Genomic DNA, 6,000 nt, shown 5'->3' with positions numbered 1-6,000 from the left:
TCGCCCCCACCGGAGGAAGTTCTTGCTAGACGCCTTTTACCCGAGCTTTCCTGGTTCTTCCTGAGCTCTACGCTCCCTGCTTTCTGGTGCCCTACTGCCATGGCCGCTTAGATTCAATCCTCTCTGCCTAGCCTGAGTTTTGTCGCAACTCACCGGGGGTCCAACTCCAGCCTGGCCGCCCTTTTCTTAAAGAACCTTTCCCTACGGGTCCCCATCAGGGCCAATTGACGTTCTCCGAGTAGGCAAGAGCTCTAGGGACTGGCAGGTCCCGAATCCCGTCGCAGCCAGGGCGGCGCCTGCGCCGGGCGTTACCATAGAGAAGCAGGCGCCTCTCTGCTCTCGGTTTACACACTCTATGGTCCAGCCGGGTCGTGGCGGTAAGGGGGAAAAAGGGAGACCTCATTGCGCAGGCGCCCTGGGCTTCTAATTTTTTTTTTTTTTTTTTTTTAATCCCCGCACCAAGCGCTTAACCTCATTGGGGTGGAGGAGAAGGCGGCGGCCGTCTGGTCCGCAGCGGCAACAGGAGCGAATAATACGGCCGTAAGTGCTCGGTTAGGGCGAGGGTGTGTAGACCCCAGGCCTCCCAGGCCCCTGCCCCCCCTCGCGGTGGTGGGCACCGAAGCTGGGTGGGGGCTAGGTCCAGCGCTGTCATCCGCTCTTGGGTGCACTTTGGGGGGAGGGGGGCGGCCCTTAGGTGGGAGCTGGGCGGGGAACGGGAGTGGAGGACTGTTGATCCAGCCCGCAGATCGCTGATCCCACGCGGCTTTGCAGGGGGTTGGGGGTGGGTCTGGGGTCAGCCTGGCTTTGTGTGCCCCTCTGTCTTCTCTCCCGGACCCCACCCCGGGCCCCCTTCCCGACCCGAGTCTCGGGCCTGGTAGGAGAAGCCGCGTTTGAAAAGAGCCGGGGCTTGCGAGGGGAGGGGGCGAGAGGGAGAGGGAGAAACCCCCCACAACTACTACTGGCCGAGTGGTGGGTGTGGAGAAAGATCGGGAGGGAAGGGGTCCAGCCGGGCCAGACAAAGCCGAGCGCGGGCCGGGCGGGATGCGCAGGCTGCCGAGGTCCCCGGGCCCGCAGCGAGCTGCTTCGGAGGCTGGGAAAGCGGACAAGTGCTGAGTTAAGCCTTGTGCAGCCTCCTCAACTTGCCTTTGTTGTTCTTCGGTATTGGCAGGGACGCTCTGACGGAGAGGAGTGTGTGATCTTGCACGTTAGCCTGGTTGGTACAATGGAACTCATCACATTTTGCTTTCTCGTTTTCCAAGCCCCTCGGATGAGTCTGGGGTTTTCCAGAGTCTCACTTATTACATAATTTTAAAACAACAACAACAACAACTTGTGTTTATTCCTAAAATTAAAAACAAAAATTAGGTGGAGCTTTGAAACATATTTTATTGCATCTGGATGAGTTTCTCTGTCGTGAGGTTCGTTCATTAATGTTGACCATTTGTAGAACCTGTGAGCTCTTTAAAGATGATACTTAAATTCGTAGATATGACATCCAGAGCTCTAGATTCTCTAGTCCTTTGGGAGGCAGTGATGCAGAAGAGTCAGAAGTGAGAAATAGTTGCTTGCTGCCATGTCCCTTGCACCCTGTTTGAGTGCCAGAATCTGGTATAAATGATGGCTTTAGAAATTGTTGCTTTTATTACAGTTATTGTGACATTTACTGTCGTCTTGGTCAGAGAAATCCTGGACAGTGGGCTCCTTTTGCTTGTCAAGGGAGTGGAGAAAAGTAACATTGATGCAGAGACTGTATAGATAAGAAAAATAACATCACAGTGTCCCAGAGTTACTGGATATTACTTATCTTTTCCATTTGCTAAGAAAGATTTAAATTTTGGTGAGCTGTTTGCTTATCATCTTTGTAAGATCGTGTAGTTGCACCTTTTTTAGCGGTTGTTACTCAATGCTCAGTTTCTGAAATTCATAGCTTATCAGCTAACATGTAGATGTTTTAGGATTTTAAAGTTTTAATTTTTGTTGAGGAGTTTTCAGCTGTAGTTTTGTATTCTCCCAACTAAGATTAATCAAAGTCAGAAATCCTTTGAAGAGACTGTTGGTGGTGGAGTTGTCAAATATTTTATCTCCATGTTACAATCTAAGTGGTAGTGAGCAGGGAAAAAGCCTTTGCACCTTAAATTAGTGTTAGAACTGAAAACCTCAATCTCCTAGAGTGCCAAGATTTTGGCCATAGGCTCAACTTTACCTGAAAGAGGTAGACATTTTTTTGTACTAACAAGAAGCAAAAATCTGAAGCTTGGTTTTTATGCTTGAGTAACTACTGCCATAGAATCTCTTAAGTGTAGTTCAGATGATGGGAACTTGCTTTTTATAGAGCAAGATTTCAGATCCTTAAAATAGTTTGACAGGGATGTTGAGACATGAATGGCCAGAAGACCATTAAGTTTATTGTTCACATGTATTATGTTTTGTTCACTGGTTTGGGATTTAGATTTATTTCCCTTTAATCCTTTGTTCATTTTCTCCACTCCCCCCTCTTTTAGATGGCTCAGTCTCACAGTTTATAAGTTGGGTGAGATAGTTTTTTGTACCTGAGACATAATTTTTTCAGACTCCGTTTATTCTTAACAATCTTCTACTTATAAAGTTGTAGCTTTTTAGATTGATGGATAATGCTTTTTATTTCATAGTACTATTGGTAAATGTTTTAATCATTTAAGGGATGATAACATTAGGCTCAGAGCTGAGTTTTGATAACAACTTTGATGATTGCAAGTGTGGTAGTCACATAGTGTAAAGAATAGACAGTAGCAGAAAATAATGTTTGAAAACAGAATCACTGATGATTCAGTCTTTGGTTTGTAAAATGTAATTTAAGAAAGTAAACTAACCCTTCTTTATTGAATGCAGCCAGGTCAGCATCCATAAAGAGTGTGTGTGTTTGGTTAACTGACCTCTAAAGGCCTTTTCTTTTTAGCACCACGATTTTTTGAGTGTTAGCTGTGTCTTCACACTGCAGGACTTTCTTCACCTCTTTGAGCTCAGACGAGTACTGCCAGGCTGAATGCTCCTGCTCCTCAGATTCTTATGGCACCTCTACAGAATCCACTTTCCCACAAGCATCTTTAGGGATCCACTTTCCCACAGGCATCCCTGAAGATGTAGCTCAGTGTGTTCAAATGGCAGCATTTCTTCCATAATACTTTTGTTGACTTTTCTCCTGTTTCTTGCCTGGAAGTCTCCTCACTCCTTGTTGATTCCTCTTGTATCCATTACCTTCCTCCTGGGAAGATTCCTCTGGTGATTTATTCTTCTCTAGGTCCTTGAGGGTCTTGGGAATTTGTAGAAGACTTTGTAGTAGCTTCTGTGCTTGGACTACTGGCCTTGTGTAACCAGTCTCTGTAGAAAGTGTGAAGGAATAAACTAGTGTATCTTAACTTAGAATAAAAGGATTGGAGCCTTGGAAGAGCTCTTTGAGGCCATATAGTCCAACATCCTGCCTTATGTCTACTGTATTCTGGTCTTGAGCCTCAAACTGCTGCCTGCTTTCTTGTCATTGGACAGGTCTTGATTGCTGGAAAGATATTCTAGACTGTCTCCACTCTGCCCCTCCCCTTTGCCTGTTGATCTTAGTACTCTCTGAAGCAACATGAATCAAATCTGTTTCTTTTCCATGAAATAGTCTTTCATTTCCCAGGACAGTCATCAAGCCTTTTCTAGGTTTATTGATTAATTTATTAAACCCTTTCTTTAGTTCCCTGGTGGCTCAGCTGGTCAAGAATCCGCCTGCCATGTGGGAGACCTGGGTTCGATCCCTGGGTTGGGAAGATCCCAAGGAGAAGGGAACAGCTTCCCACTCCAGTATTCTGGACTGGAGAATTCCGTGGACTCTATAGTCCATGGATCGCAAAGAGTTGGACACAACTGAGCGACTTTCACTTTCAGGAACCACAAGGATATAGCTGAAAAGACATACATGGGTCTCACGCTCAAGGGCTCACTCACAGTGTAATGGAGGAGACAGATAAAATGTTACAAATTCCGTCCCTGTGATGCTGAAGTATGTAAACAGCCCTAGGCCCTTTGTCCCTTTGTGGTTTAAACTGATATCACCTAAACTAGATATCACTGTGCTCTCTTTAGACAACTCTTGTTTGTTATGGTCCTTTAAATGTAGTATATGAAATAAAGCAGAATTTGATATGAGCTGACCAGAATATATAGTTCCTGTCTTAGGTTAGGAAACTGTATCAAGGATTTTCAGACATGTGAGCTTTCTGGTTCTGCCACTTCCTAGCCCTGTGGCTTTGGGCCATGGGCCAGTTAGATCATCTCTTTGTATTTTAATAATTTCATCTACAAAAGGAGGGTGAAGGCCAGGCAGTGTTAATAGCAGCATCTTCTTATAGGGCTGTGTGAGGATGAAGTGAGATAACATATGTAAGATGCTGAGAATAGTGACTGGCATATACTGAGTAAGTATATGGACTTCCTGTCATGTATTCATGGTAAGAGTTAATGTAATAATAATAACAGTAACTGGGACTTCCTGGAGTCCAGTGGTTAAGACTCTGAGCTCCCAGTGCAGGGATAATGGGTTTGATCCCTGGTCAGGGAACTAACATCCTGCATTCTACAAGATGCGGCCAAAAAAAAAAAAAAAAGCAATTATCACATTGCCAGAATCACTTGGAGAGGGTTTTAAAATACAAATGGCCTGGTCTTATTTATTGCTAGCCACCCAGAGATTTTGGTCAGTTAAGTCTTCGTCGGGCCTGGGCAGCCACAATTTTTTAACAATCCTAAGGTAAATCTGGAAAACCCAGTTTGAAAGTCCTGCATTCTATGTTAATTTTGTCAGTGATTGCATTTGCTTTTACAAATTAAAAAAATTACCAGGTAACAGTCATAGATTCTCCTAAAAGATTTGAACATGGAAGTAAAGGGGAAGGTCTGGCCCCAGATTCTGCTGAGCCCCAGGGCAGGCGATACGTCCTCTTATTATCAGTTCGGAGTGTGTCTCCTAAACGTGGTTACCCTTGTTTGTAGGAACATCTTCCTAACACTAACAGCCAGATTTGAGGGAACAAACCCTGGATTTTCAAAACACTTTTACATTCTTAATCTTCTTTGTTCCCTTCAAAAAATCCCGTGAGGTAGGCAGTGGAAATACCACGATTATCCTGTCAATTTACAAATGAGAACCCAAGACCTCGGAGTTATATCCCAGTACATGGTGGAACGAGGATGAGAACTGGGCTGGCCTTCAGTTTCTCAGCCTGATGTTCTTTTTGTGTAAATTGTCTCTTAGCGACATCACTTTTACACCTTATATTGAAGTTGTGGTTCTGAGGTTGCCTGATCATTTTTGCCATGTGAAATACACCAGACCAGGTTTCCTCTCTCCTTCATGTGTTTATACTTGCTTTTTAAAAAATGTAAATTTAAGGTTTAATAGTTAATGAATATGTTAAGATTTATCTTTTTGTGAAAGAAAATTTAGAACTGGCCTGTGCCCATCTTGCTACCATGGTACAATTGGGTGCGTTTATCTTCATTCAGCATGACTGAGGTCAGTGCATCTGCCTTCTACCTCTAGAAGGGTTGTCCAGTTAACTTTCTAAGCAGAATGAGTTAAACTTATTTGTAATCCTATTACAATAATATGGCAATAATACAGAAAGTTGAGAGACCAGACAGGGGAAAACCTATATCAAGCCATCCTAACACAGGGTTTTTTCTTCTTTTTTTTTTTGTAATCCGAACACGTTTTTTGTATGTATTGGAGTAAAATTGACATGCAACAATATGTTGGTTTCCAAGTGTGTAGCATAGTGATTCAGTGTTTTTGTATATTGTGAAATGATCACAATAAGTCAAGATCCATAATACAAAATTTTTTTTCCTTGGATGAGAACTTTTAAAATTTAATCTATTAGAAACTTTCAAATGTACAGTACAGTATTGTTAAACTATGGTCATCATGCCATACATTTGTTTTATAACTAGAAGTTTGTACCTGTTGATACCTTTCACCCATTT

At 43.5% G+C, this 6,000-nt stretch overlaps 1 protein-coding gene across 8 annotated transcripts in view; it reads left to right on the top strand.

Moving 5' to 3' along the window:
* The first annotated feature begins 377 nt into the window (after positions 1 to 377).
* The window catches only part of CLASP1 (cytoplasmic linker associated protein 1), a 269,278-nt gene continuing 263,655 nt past the window's right edge, over positions 378 to 6,000 (top strand). For all 8 annotated transcript variants that reach the window (XM_055572932.1, XM_055572928.1, XM_055572931.1 and 5 more), the window contains exon 1: positions 378 to 540. The gene's annotated coding sequence lies outside the window, so the exon portion shown is untranslated. The remainder of the gene's footprint in view (positions 541 to 6,000) is intronic.

The sequence above is a fragment of the Bubalus kerabau genome, chromosome 3 (assembly GCF_029407905.1).
Source record: "Bubalus kerabau isolate K-KA32 ecotype Philippines breed swamp buffalo chromosome 3, PCC_UOA_SB_1v2, whole genome shotgun sequence".
Lineage (NCBI taxonomy): Eukaryota > Metazoa > Chordata > Mammalia > Artiodactyla > Bovidae > Bubalus > Bubalus kerabau.
Note: the sequence above shows the minus strand (reverse complement) of the source record. Positions and strands in the feature narration are given on the sequence as shown.